Source organism: Lynx rufus, unplaced genomic scaffold, assembly GCF_022079265.1.
Source record: "Lynx rufus isolate CCGP_SWC_20201006 ecotype Redwood Valley unplaced genomic scaffold, mLynRuf1.p SCAF_15, whole genome shotgun sequence".
Taxonomy (NCBI): Eukaryota; Metazoa; Chordata; class Mammalia; order Carnivora; family Felidae; genus Lynx; species Lynx rufus.
Window position 1 is genome coordinate 38,532,689 of NW_025814829.1, and position 15,179 is coordinate 38,547,867.

Consider the following 15,179-nt stretch of genomic DNA (forward strand, 5'->3'; position numbering starts at 1 on the left):
CACTTCATTCAGCAATTTATTCCCAACTACTTTAAATTTTCCTCTCTTAGGACACTAACAGTTCCCTCTTCCTTAACTCTGTGACCTTAACTTTGAGAACAAATACTCTGATGGGACCCCCCCTACGTGAGCGCAGCTCTTTTGGAAGGCATGTAGCTCCTCATTTTTGGCCAGAAGAGGGCACTAGAGAGCTTTTGGGCTGTTTGAGGGCCCCAATCCCAAAGGGCTAGGTGGAGCCTAAAGTGATCCTTTAGCCCAGCCAGCTCCAGCCCTGACTCAGAAGCAGACTGCACACCACTTTGCTGGAGGACAAGCTCAGACACATTTCTCTAATGTCTCGCACTTCTTTAACCACACACGTGATGTTCTGCTACATCTTCAAGCTTTGGCAGTTCGTACTAACTCCCTGATACTTGTTTTGTGCTCTTTTGTTTTTAGCTCTTTTTGAGGGAAATACAAGGTTGTAATTTAATTTTACATTAATCACACACACACAAAAGAATCACCAGACATGTTTCATGGCACATGGATTCCACTAAAGAGAGGCAATACAGGATATGGACAAGGAATAGCCTAAAACCACTGACAATACCTTCCCTGGTACAAAGCTAATGGCCCAAACTTGCCTTAATAATGCTCAGAAGTCTTACATTTCAATCTAACAGTAAAGGACACTAAGAATGACAATGACCATAGCTAATTAGCCTGTATTTTGAAAAGTACATAGATATTTAATAGTAGGGCAAATATTTTAAATTGATGATGGCCAGTGTAAGATACTCATTCTCAACCACTGTTGACAGGAGTAGATATTGTTAAAGACATTCAGGAAGGCAATTTGACAAAATCTTTCAAAATGTTCAATGTGTCTAACTTCAGTCCAGCAATGCCATCTTTAGACATCAGTTGCCCAGAAATGCTGGTATATGTGCATAAAGGTATATGTAATAATTATAGTGATGATAATAACATTTAGCACTTAATAGGTGCCAGATAGGTTGAAGAACTCTACATATATTGACTAATGTCATTCTAAAAATAGCCCAGCGATCCTCACTTCATGATGAGGAAACAGGGAGAGAGGTTAAGTAACAGCCATGAGTGGTGGAGCCAGGATTCAAATACAGGCAGTCTGACTAAAGAGTTTATGCTCTTAATCAAGACACTATGCAGTACAGGGTATTTACTGTAGCATTGCTTATAATAGTATAAAACTGGAAATGATCTACCTACGTCTGGTGGAATGCCTAAATCACTGATGATACATCCATTTTATCCAAATGAGGCCAATCTAGATGCCCTGACTTAGAAAGAGCCCCAAAAGCATATGGTAGGGAAAATGGGCAGGGAGGGAAGCAATTCTCAGACTAATGCATATAATATGATCCCATTTGTGGTTTTTTAAATTTCATATTTGTATTTGGACATATATACAAGCATAGAAAAAGGATGGAAAGACCTACAGACATCAAACTGTACTAACTGTAAGGAGGACAGTGGTTTTGAGGATGGGGGTGTTTGCAAACGGGAAATTTCGCATTTCACCCTGTGTAGTTCTGAATTACTTAAATGTTTAAAAATAAACTATATTTATACACTATAGGAATACCCTTTCAAAGAGGGAAAATGATGTGGTGTAACAATAGAAGGTAATCTTAGCAAGCCATCCAATCCACCCCTTCACGTCACAAATGAGGAAGCTGAAGTCTTAAGAGGTACAATGGAGCGTGTGCTGTTATATGTGCAGTGGCTGAGCTAAGCTATCGAGCCTGCCAGCTTGACTCCTGCCCCAGGGTTCTTTGCGTTGCACCATTTTGCCTTTACCCTGATAAAACGTCTGAAAATGATATGCACTGTCTTTAAAAAAAAATTTTTTTTTAACGTTTATTTATTTTTGAGAGACAGGCATGAGCAGGAGAGGGGCAGAGAGAGGGAGACACAGAATCCAAAGCAGGCTTCGAGCTCTGAGCTGTCAGCACAGAGCCTGATGTGGGGCTTGAACCCACAAACCGTGAGATCGTGACCTGAGCCGAAGTCAGACGCTTAACCAACTGAGCCACTCAGGTGCCCCTGTTATACACTCTCTTAATGTGATTTTACAGTTACGTTTTATCTCAGAGATTTGTAATCATCTGGTCTTTAAAAAGTTTCAGAAGGTATATAATGTCAGTCATTAGATCAATGAATATTTATTAAATCAAATAATTAGATATTACTAATTAGATGCTTTTTGTTACATGCCAGGCACTGCTGTGATGCCTGAAAATACAATGTTGATCAAGAAAAAAAAAAAGAAAAGGTGTCGCCCTCAAGAATTATGGAAACATGTTCACCACATAACCATATATGAAAAACCCCCAAAACATGAAGCTGTATATGCTGGAAGAAAATGCACAAAATTGTTAAAGGCATTGTCTTAGGAGTGTTAGGGTGTTTTATGTGGTTCTTTACAGATTTCCATGTTTTATTTTTTCCAGAAGTTTCCAATTTGCATGTATTTCTTTCACAGAGAAATATATTTTAAAGAATCAAATAGTAGCTCTTTGTCTGAGCTTGAAGCATGTTGAATTATATGACAAGGGAAGAAGGTCATTATACTGGAGGAAATGAAATGTTTCCGGTGGGGAAGAAAGGCTTGGGCAAGCTGTTTTATCCCTGACACTAAACTGTGATTCTATGGAATTCTCAGAGAAAAGGCTTCTCAAAGGGCACTGCATGGAGGTGGGAGACATCTTTTGTCACACTACCAGGGAGAATATTAAACAATATACTTCAGGGGGAAGAATACTAGAAGCCAGGTACACACTAGCGGTTTAGTCCTCAGGCTTTAGAGACTGACACCTAGGCTCAACCCCTTTCTCGCTGTGCAACCTTGAGAAATATACTTGCCTTTCTGAACTTCAGTTTCTCCATCTATAAGTGGAAATAAGATAGATATCATATCATTGGGTGGTTATGAGAGTTAAATGAGATAATGTATATAAAAAGTTCAAAATTGAAAACAAAAATTAAAAAAACACAAAACTTAAAACCATGGTTGTCACATAGTTGCGCTTAGTTTATGTTACTAATTCTCACTTCCATGAGAACCTAATTCTCACTTCCGTGACCATCCCCCTCACCCCCACACACAGTCCACACACATATTAGCACTTGCACACTAAAAACACAGGCTATGCCAGAGAGAACATGTCGTCAATGCTGTTTCAGGCAGCCATGCAAATTAGTTCATTTGCCCTAAATTGGACTAGAAATAGAACAGCCCTACATATTAAAATATAATGATAGGGAATGAACCCCATGACCTTTCCTTTCACATTATTGCTCAGGTGTCCTCCCTGCCCATAGAAATAGGTCCTGGGATGCCTGGCTGGCTCAGTCAGAAGAGCGTGCAACTCTTGATCTCGGGGTCGTGAGTTTGAGCCCCACATTGAGTGTGGAGATTACTTAAGACAATGAACTTAAAAAAAAAAAAAAAGAAATAGGTCTTAACATTTTACTATATCTATTACTTTATTTTTCAAACTCCTTAAAAGTAACCAGTAATGGAAGGACTCTGAAGAACAATGGCCACATAGTAATATAAGAGAGTTTATCCCCAAATGCCAGAGGTCCCAAATAAGCAAAGGCTTGGCTGCTCCCCTGACATGTAACCAGCCCAGCTGTCTAATTTGAAGAGACCACATGGGCTCAGCATGGAGGATACGCATGGCACCCGTGGTGACTTAACCCTTACCCACTGTCCAGCACCACAAGTTTGGGGCTTCAGCACTTTGATACTTTGAGGAACCATTTGCCAAAGACTGTATCTTTGTGTAATAATGGAGCACGTGCTAGATTTTGAAGGAAAGTAAAACAGTTCATTAAACTACCAGTGAAATCATAAGATCACTTTCCAACAAGTAGTTTGACTGCTGAGAGCCATCTCGCAATCACGAAGGAAGCCAGACTGATGCAAAGCCAGCACAAACAAGAAACAGAAAGAAGGAAAGCCAGAGCCCTGATCCAACTATGCCTGAAGCTTGGAACCACTTCTGGACTCCTCAATTATATGGGCCAATAAACCCCAATGCTTTTTAAAAAATAATGGATAGTTTAAAAAGCAATGGATAGTTCATATTGCATATATTAGTGAAGCAAACAGATATTCAGTAGAACAAGTGAATTTCCTATTCTGGTTTTGAAAACTTAGGGAGCATGAACTTATGCAGAGTCACACCAAAGTTTTTGCAGTAGTGTGTTTGTTCCCTATCACTAGCAATTCCAAATTCGATTTCCTTTGGAATATGTTTTGGAATCTTAACTCAGATTCATTTAATATATATTACAAATCTAAGCCGTAGGTATGTTTTACTGGTGAACATATTTCATAAGTCAACTTACTGGTTGGAGGTTTGGAAGGCTCACCAAGTGAAGGAATTGCTGCTGGGTAAGAGGTGCCAGAGCACCGGCTGACCTGGGGCTCCTGCCAGATCAGAGCCGGCTGAGGGAACAAACACTGTTTCTAGGGTGTCACTCACCCATCTTTCTTCTGTGGATTTGTTGCTGGAGGGAACATACCAAGCACTAAGGAAAGGGGAAGTGAGCTACATTTTAGATAAGGAACTGTTTGACTTAAACAGGATTTCTCCATGCCCTTCTCTTTGATCTCGGAGAGAATAAGAGGAAAGAAACATGCCAGTGGAGAGGTAAATGAGAAGAGCGGCCATGTCTTTGCCTCATGAATGCCGAGAAACTTGAGACACTGAATACTTCTAACTGGCTCTTGCTTGTTTAGAGTTAAAAAGCCTCCTTCCCCAATAGTAATGGAGATTGGAAAACTCCAGGCAAGACTAGTTCAAAGCAGGTACCAATTTGACTTATCAATGTAATTCATTTTATCTTGTAGCCTTGAAAAGTTAATGCCTTTTTAAAGAAGGTAGGATCAGAGGGTAAATAATGGAATGGCTTGGGGTATAATGATTGGGGACGGCTTGGGACATACACCCCCTCCTGGGTATAAAACAACCACAGATTTCATTGCATTCATAATCAAGTACATCTCCCCAGCCAAGAATTGAAAGCACTCCATGAATTGGTCCATGTTTCTTTTCTAGCCGTGTCTCCTTATCCCATACCTTTCATGCCATTTATTACCTTTGGGCTTTTGTTCAAGCAGCTCCATTCCTGCCTGGAATTTCCTCATGTCTCCCTTCCCCTAGTATCTGCCCTGTATCACAGTTGTTTATGTGTTTATCTTCCATGCTTGGTTTCCTGCTCAGAATGCAAGAACCATGCCTCTTTCAACTTTGAGCCTCCATCTATGAACTTTGCACATATTTTATATAGATCGTAGACTCAGTGCCTTCCCATTTTCTTATAGTATTATGTACTACCCATAATAATAGTTCCCCTTTATTCACTCAAACACTTTTTTTAATGTTTGTTTGTTTGTTTATTTTAGAAGAAATTCTTTTATTCTGATAAAAGGCATCTAAGAAAAACCTATAGCTAACATAATTCTTATTGGTGAAATACTGAATTTCCTCCTAAGATTGGGAATGTGTTCAGGATGTTTATTTATTTTTGAGAGAGAAAGAGATGGAGCACAAGCAGCGAGGGGCAGGGAGAGAGGGAGACACAGAATCTGAAGCAGGCTCCAGGCTCCGAGCTATCAGCACAGAGCCAGATGTGGGACTTGAACTCACAAACTGCAAGATTATGACCTGAGCTGAAGTTGGACGCTTAACTGAGCCATCCAAGAGCCCCATATTCACTCAAACACGTTTTTAAAAGCTCTACATATATCAACTCATTTAAAGCACACAACACTGCTATGAGGTTGGTTACCATTATTATTCACAGTTTATAGCTAATAAGTAGCAGACAGAGATTTGAATCTAGAAAGTCTGGTTCCAGAAGAGTCTCATCTTTTCTGAGTTTGGTATCTACATGACAAGAAGATTAAATCAGAAATGACAAGCTGCTGGGTTTTTCTACTGTCTTTTTTTTTTGAGTCTCAGGAGGTCTTAAATATCAAATCATTTTATCTGGAAATCTTGTGTAAAATTGGACTGGAATGACTTCAAGACAGTAAGATATGGATTGTGTTTTCAAATGGCATTTTTATGAAAAATCTAATTATGCCTTTTCAGCATCCAGAACTCAACCTAAGTCCCATCATCCGCAGCTGTACCACTGTGAGCAAAAATCCAGGGCCAAAGAGAGACTGAGAGAATAAATACTCCTGGAAAGTTGTTTCTAGCCAGAAAGTAAATATGGTCAAACAATGGAGCATGGTTGTGGTATTTTTCAGATATGAGCTGAATTCAGCATGGTGTGTTACCAAGCTCAATTTACTCAGCACGAAATGTTCCAATTCACAGGGAGATGTGGGGAAGAACCCCAGTTTCCTTTACTTGCAACTGGAAATTTTGGAGGAAGATTAAGTTCAAAAGTTATTTTCCTCAGTCTAAAGTTTACTTTTGGGTTTTAAGGACTTCGTGGCTTCTCAGGACATCAAGGCAAAGCATGCTTGCCGTTTTCACTGTGAAGTTACACTAACTCCAGTGGTTTTTAGCAGCACACAGTATAAGGCTGCCTTTGTCAGCAAGCTGTCAGAAATAGACTTGATTAAACCCTACTCAAGGTCTGATGTTTAACTTCTTAAAGTAAACATTTGCAGATCACGGTGTAGGTTTTACATATGACTTCAGGTGAAGAGGTAAAAGTATTAATGGTAAACTACACATTTATGTGGTCAATGTATCAGTTCCCTACCTTAAAGGGTTGAAAGTGAATTAAAACTATGAATGAAATCAGTCTCTCAGGTTCTCAACTATACATTCGTAATAATTTCAAGAAAAATGTAACGACATAATTTCAACATGACACTATGATTTTTGAAATCTTAAAGTCTGCAGCAGAAAACTACAAAATCTTTAAAAAGTTATAAAAACATTTTAGGTTTGTTTTTTAAATTTCTAGGACTCAGTGGGAATCCAAACATTCTAGTAAGTTGCTAGATTTCTGGAAATAATTACCTGCAAGGAGATTAACACCTCTCAACTAGTCAATGGCCCAGCTGTATGCTATTGTTTGTTGGTAAAGGAGCTATTCATTCATAGAGCTGAACCCACCAAGCCAAACAAAGAGACTCTTGGTGGATGTTCAGGTAACCCCAAGCCAAGAAAAAAGGATTGCCTCATTTCCTCAAGGCTGAACTTTTGATCAGTGCTGTGTGGTCAAGCTAAAAAGCTTTTAATGGCATTTCGGAAGCCACCACCAAATATCCTCCACTAAGGAAGTAGGGTAACAAGATCAATGGAGTCAGGCAGGAATTTAAGGAAATTCGCCTCTATTACTACAATATGCATTGAACTCTTTTTGACATCAAGGCTGATGAATATTTTACAAATAATAAAAAAGTATCCACTTTGGCAAATCTGAGGGCGTGATATGGGTTTGTTCATAACAAGCTTTTCGTAACTAAAATGCGGTTGAGTTTGCAAGATGCTGGGGTACAAGAGAGAAAAGATTGACAAAGCTTGTGTTCCTAAGGACCTTATATTCTAGTGCTGGAGACTGACTGTAAACATCTTTTAAAAATATATTTTAACTAATTGTGATTAGTGTTTTGAAAGAAATAGGGTACTTAGGAGAAGATAACAGAGGGAAGCTAATTAAATAGGGTGATCAGGGAAGTCCTTCCTGAGCTGGGGACTTTTAACCTGAGATCCAAAAGATGAAAAGCCATTCATGGGAAATCGTGTAGGAAGAACAATGTAGGCAGGGGCATTTTGCAATTGCAAAGGCCCTGCAAAGGAAAGGGCCTGGCATGTCATAAAAGAACTGACAGAATTCTCAGATGCCGGAAGCATCAGGACCAGGGAGGGTGGCATGAAATGAGGTTGGAACGATAGGTGGATACAGGTCTTAACAAAGAAACTTTTCTCAAAATATTTCACTATAGGAAATATATCTTATATCACATTCAGTAAACAAAACAAAATGCACAAAACAAAACCTACTCTTATAATGTATAATGCCTATCACATGTTCTATTCTGTTCTATAATTTTATTTTCAAATGCTGATCACTATTGGGGCACCTGGATGGCTCAGTTGGTTAAGTGTCTGACTCTTGATCTCAGCTCAGATCATGATCTCACAGTTTGTGAGTTCAAGCCCCACATCAGGCTCTGCACTGCCGGCATGGGGCCTACTTGGGAATTTGTCTCTTCCTCTCTCTGCCCCTCCCCTGCTCATGCTACCTCTCTCTGTCTCTCAAAATAAATAAATAAACTTAAAAAAAAAAAAAACCTCACGCCAAAATAAAATAAAATGCTGACCTTTACCTACTAAATTGATTTCCTGACCAACTAATGGATTTTTGCAAAAATACAGATAAAGGTCCTTGTAGGCCAGGGTAAAGAGTTTGGAAAATTATTGGAAGTCTTTAAGGAAGGGGGAGCATGATTAATAAATAAAATCATTTTAGCTGCTGTAGGAGGAATGAATTGAAAGATTACAAAAATGGAAGTGTGAGGATCATACATGATATTATTGCAGAAGCCCAGGTGAAAGATAATAGTACCTTGGGCTAGGGTGGTGGCAATCAAGATGAAGAGATATGTTCAGATTCAGGACATATTTTAGAGGTAGAACCTACAGGACATAACGATGGATTGGGTGGGTGAAAATGAAGGAAAAAGAGGCATCCAGAGTTAGTCCCAGGCTTCTGGTTTTGGTAACTGAAGAATGGTAGCACTATTTATAAGGATGTGGGGGACTGGAGCAGAACAGGGTATATGGTGAAAAATAAAAAACCCTACTTGAAACATATTAAGTTAGAGGACTCTGAGTCATCTAAGCAGTGAATTATACAGCTGGAGTTCGGAGAAGAAAGCTGAGGATCATTAAAATCAGGGTTTTAAACAAGTAAGTGGTATTTAAAGTCACAGAAATGGATGGATTCATCTAGAGAAGGTATGGATATTGAGGAGAAAAGGAAGGGCTCAGGAAGGACTTCCAAGGAGCTCCCCTGTGGAAAAGTGGGATAGAGGGGTCAGGAGGAGCTAGCAAAACCGATCAAAAAGGACCTACCTTGGAATATGAGCAATGTCAGCAGAGTGCACTCTCCTGAAAACCACAGGGCAGAGTGTTTCAAGGAGGGAAAAGCTGTGTTTGAATACTATTGAAGAACCAAGCATAATGAGAACAGAAAGTTTCCCATGTGGCACTATGGAGGCCTTTGGTAAACTTGACAAGGGTGTTTGAGTATAGTTGAAGGAACAAAAGCTAGATTAAACCCTATAACCAAAATTTCCACCCCTCAGTTATTGGAAATAAGAAACTCTTGCATGAGTGTACCAAGAGACTCCTACACAAGATGGTCATAACTACTTTCTCCTACACAAGATGGTCTTGTGACAGAGCTACCCAGGGGCCCCTTGTATTTAGACTTTTAATCTACCTAGAATTAATTTTGTGACCTGGTGAAATTCTTTTATTAATTGTTAAAGTTGATCTGTCATTTCTTTTGAATTTTTGCATACACAATCATGGCATCCATCTCTGAATAATATGTGTCTTCTTTCTTTTCAATCCTTTTAATTTTTCTTTCTTTTTCTTTCCTCATTGTACTGGTTATGTTCCCAGTTCTATGCTAAATAGAAGTTGTAAGAATGAGCTTCCTTGTTTACTACAAATCTCTGGGGAAAAGCATCGAAACTTTCACCATTAAGTTAGATGTTTAATGTATGTTTTGATAAATATCCTTTATCATATTAAGAAAATTCTAGTCTAGTTTGTAGAAGTTTTTCCTTGTTTAAAATCATGAGTGGGTATTGAATTTTATGATTTTTTTCTTTTGTATCTATTGTGATGAACATTTGGTTTTCTTCTATATTTTGTTAATTTTCAAATGTTAAACCATTCTTGCTTTCTTGAAATAACTCCAACTTGATCATAACGTATTATCTTTTTATATATCACTGGGTTTATTTGCTAATATTTTGTTTAGGATTTTGTATATAGTTCATCACAGACATCTGTGATTCTTTCTTTCTTTCTTTCTTTCTTTCTTTCTTTCTTTCTTTCTTTCTTTCTTTCGTTATATGTCCTCGGTTTGGATGTCAAAGTTTGCTGGCCTCATAAAACAAGTTGGGAAGCATATATACTTTTTTCATTGTCTGGAAGTGTTTGTAAGGTATTTTATTTCTTCTTTAAATGTTTCGTAAAATTTACTGGTGAAGCCAAAGGGCCCTAGAATTTTCTTTGTGGAAAGGCTTAAAATTAAGAATTTTTTTTTAAGAACTTTTTTTTTTATTAGATCAAGACTTGGCTAAATTGTGTTTTTCTAGGAATTTGTTCATTTCATCTACGTTTAAAATTTTATTGTCATAAAATTGTTCATAATATTCTCTCATTGCTTTTTTAGTGTCCATAGTATCTGTACTGGTATTCTTTCTTTATTTTCTAATCTTGGTAATTTTGCCTTTTCTTTTCTTAATGAGTTTTCCTTAAATTTATCAATTTTGAGTTAAAGAAAATCAACTTTGGCCCTATCGATCCTTCTTTATTCTGTGCTATTTTTTATTTCTCTAAGTTTTGCTCTTATCTTTATTATTTCATTACTGCTAATTTGGTGGAATTAAATTTGCTCTATTTAAAAAAATTCTGAGATGTGTACTCAAACAATTAACTCTGTTTTTTCTTCATTTCCTGTATATGCTTTTGCTCATATAAAAATTTTCTCTATGCATGGATTTAGCTATATCCTATAAGTTTTCATATATGGTACTTTTATTATTATTTGATTCAGATGTTTTCTCATTTTAAATTTTTTTTTTTTTCAACGTTTATTTATTTTTTTTGGGACAGAGACAGACAGAGCATGAACGGGGGAGGGGCAGAGAGAGAGGGAGACACAGAATCGGAAACAGGCTCCAGGCTCTGAGCCATCAGCCCAGAGCCTGACGTGGGGCTCGAACTCACGGACCGCGAGATCGTGACCTGGCTGAAGTCGGATGCTTAACCGACTGCGCCACCCAGGCGCCCCAGATGTTTTCTCATTTTAACTGTGGTTTATATTTTTTAACCCATGGGTTAATTAGAAGCATTTTGCTCCATTTCTAAATATTTGGAAAATTTTTTAGTTACCTTATGGAATTATTTTTAGCTGTGTTTCACTATGATCAGAGAATATACTGTGTCGTTTCAGATTTTTTGAAATTTATTGAAATTTGCTTTATGCCTAGTATATGGTCTATTTTGGTAAATGTTCCATGTGCACTGGAAAAGAAAGTCTGTTTTTCAGTTGTTGGGTAGAGTGGTCTCAAACATCAATTCTGTCAAGGTGCCTGGGTGGCTCATTTGGTTAAGCATCCAACTCTTGATTTGGGCTTGGGTCATGACCTCACAGTCATAAGATTGAGCCCTGTGCAGGGCTCTGTGCTGGGCATGGAAACTGCTTGGAATTCTCTCTCTCTGCTCCTTCCCCTCCCCTGTTTGTGCACATGCTTGCTCTCTCTCAAAAAATAAAAAATAAAATAAAATAAAATAAAATAATAAAATAAAGTAAAATAAGATATCAGTTCTGTCAAATGTGTAGCTGTGTTGTTCACACTTTCTCTATTCTTATAGGTCTGTCTGTTCTACGAGTCGCTGAGAGAGCTGTGTTAAAATAGCCCAGTGTATTTGCAGATTTGCTATTCCTCTTTTTACTTATTTCAAATTTTGCTTTTTGTATGTTGAGGCTATGATATTAGTTACATACATATTTAGAATTGTAGTATCTTTTTGGTGGATTTCCTCTTTTATCTTTACAAAATATTCCTCTTTAGGTGTAGTAATATTTCTTGCCTTCGTGTCTGCTTTGTATAATACAAAAACAGCTACATTAGCCTTTTTTGATTAGTGTATGATTTATCTTTTAACATCTTTTTATTTTCAACCATTCCATATGTAGCTAAGTTGTGTCTATTATAAGCAGCATATACTTATATATTTTTTAAAAACCCAGTGTGTGAATCTTTGTCATGTAATTTGATTATTTAGACTTATTTACATTTAACGTTCTCACATTTGGGTTTAAATATACCATGTTAATACTTGTTTTCAACTTTTCTTACCTATTCTGTGTTCCTTTTTCTCTCTTATTTTCATTTGGATTAAGATTTTTTTATTTCATTTTTTCCCCCTCAAATAACTTACTGATTATATATTCTTTTGCTGTTCTTCTAGTGTTGCCCTGGAGACTACCATATGCACTTTTAGCTTTTCTTTTCATTTTTTAACTTGTGGTACAATATACGTAATATAAAATTTACCACGTTAGCCATTTTTAAGTGTACAGTTACCGGCATTAAGTACTCACACTGCTGTGCAAACATCAGCACCATCTCCCGAACTTTTTTCATCTTCCCAAACTGAACTTCTGTGCCCATTAAACAATAACCCTCCATTTCTCTCTCCCCTCAGGCCCTGGAAACCACCATTCTACTTCCTTATATGTGAATTTTGACTACTCTAGGTAGCTCATATAAATGGAAGCACACAGTGATTTGTCCTTTTGTGTCTGGCTTATTTCACTTAATAAAGCCAAAGTTCATCCATGTTGTAGCATGTGTCAGAATTTCCTTCCTTTTTTGGGCTGAATAATCTCATCATATGCATATATGACATTGTTTATTCATTCATCTGTTGATGGACGCTTGGGTTTTTTTCTTTTACATTTTATTTTTTCATTCTACTGCTGAAAAACACTTGGGTTTCTTCTATCTTTTCTTCTGCCCGTCTCTTCTTTCTTCTACCATCTGTCTTCTTCTGTGGCTATTGTGAATAATACCACTGTGAACACGAGTGTACAAACATCTTTCTGACTCTGCTTTCAGTTATTTTAGGTATATTCTCAGGAGTGGTATTGCTGGTTCAGATGGTAATTCTATTTTTAACTTTTTAAAGAAACTCCAGACTTTTCAAAGCAGCTGCATCATTTTACATTTCTACAATAATGCACAGGGTGCCAATTTCTCCACATCTTTACCAACATTTGTTATTTTGTTTGTTTTTTTTGTTTGTTTGTTTTTTTGCTTGGTAGTAGCCATCTTAATGGTTATGAAGTGTGGTTTTTAATCTTTTGTTGCTGTTGTTGTTGTTCATTTATTTATTTTTGGAGAGAAAAGGAGGGAGAATGTGAGTGGGGGAGAAGCAGAGAGACAGGGGAGAGAGAATCCAAAGCAAGCTCCTGTCAGCACAGAGCTGGACGTGGGGCTTGAACTCACAAACCACAAGTTCATGACCTGAGCTGAAGTCAAGAGCCAGACACTTAACCAACTGAGCCACCCAGGTGCCCCTGTAGTGTGGTTTTGATTTGCATTTCCATAATGATTAGTGATGTTGAACCACTGTTGACCCTTTAAAGTTTCAAATATGTAACTTTTACTTCTTCCCAGGTAATGGAAGGACCTTAGAACACTTGATTTCCTTTTTCTCTCTTACTGCCTATGTGCTACTATGTAATTTAATTCCAGATATATTTTTAAATTCCATGAGGCATTATTATTGCTTCATAAATTCACTATTGATGTATTTTCCTGAAAATAAAAGCTAAGAAACACGCTCTGTGCCACATTTGCTATCTGCTCTCATGTCCGTTTTTCTCCATTCCGCTGCTTTTCACCAGGATTGCATTTCCCAGGCTCCATTCCTGATTGATCCTGTTAGATTCATACAAATGGGAGGCACAGGCAAAACACTGGAAGGTAGCAGAAAGGGAGAAGTCAAGCAATTCTCCTTTTTCTCACTCTGCTTCAGGTAATATCTCCAGCAGTCACTCCCTGTGCCTTCTCTGTGGCTGTAGTTCCTACTGGGTGCCCCTCTTCTCTGGGATCCCAGCACCCACTGGGCACTTCTTACTGTGGTTCTAGCCCCGTGAGGCATGGCCCTGGCCTCTAGGCTCTGATAGGAACTCCCCATCCCATTGCCTCTGCCAAACCCTGGGCTGCCACATTGTCCTTGTGAGGCTTCTCAGGGCCTTCATCATTTACATAACTCTCTGTATTAAAGTCCTTTTGTTCATAGTTCTTAGAGTAGTTTCCATTTCCTGACTCTACAAAATACATTTGCTCACCACAGTATAGCATTAAGAAGCTATTCAATAGTTACCCTGAACAGAGATCCAAAAAGAGGAATGCAATAAGGTGTATGTTGATTTTAATTCTATTATAAACCTCGGAAGCCTCAAATCAATGTTTGCCAAATAGGAAAAAAATAAATACATTGGTATTTAGGGGAAGGAAATGTTATTTTTAAGAATCTAAGCTACATATTTAAAACAATAGAATGCTTAAAAAAAACACCTTAAGAATATATAAAAATAAGCCAGTTTCCTCTGAAATACTGCATTATTTCCTTTATGGAAAAAAAATAGGTTAATACCTACCTAGAAAATTAAAATATTCAATTGAGTTTTTAAAAACAAATTTAAATTTATTAAGTTTTAAAATTTTTATTTAAATTAGGTGATAAAAAATTATGGGGCACCCGTTATGTGCTAGGTAAGTATTATGCAGCATATAGAATGAATAAGACAAAAATAATTCAAAAGACAAAGCAAAACACAGGAAGAAAAAAAAGCACAAAAGAATGTCTGGAAAAGAAGTTCATGTATAAGATTACCCATCACTTAAATTAAATTTAACTAACATTTATATAATACCTATTCTATTTTATCATGGAATCAGAAGGAAGATTTAGTGTTAGGATACTAGTGATACAATACTGATTTCAATACTGATTTCATTGTTTACCACTTTCCCTTTTACTCCCCCCATTTTTGCGACACTGGACTTACTGCTATTCTTTGAAGCATGCAGCAGAGACAATGCAAGATAATACATAAAAATAATACATAAAATACAAGTATGATATATAAAAATAACAAAATATATTGATGATGGGTGCCAAGTTCCTTAATTTTTGGAGATGCAGATATGGAAAAGGACAAAACTAGAATGAACACTTTGGATTCAATTGGAATTAGAAGTATTGGTGTGGGGGCATCAGTTAAGCTTCCCAGTTTGGCTCAGGTCATGATCTCGCAGTTCGTGACTTCGACCCCCTCATCAAGCTCTGTGCTGACAGCTCAGAGCCTGGAGCCTGCTTCAGATTCTCTGTCTCCATCTCTCTCTGCCCCTC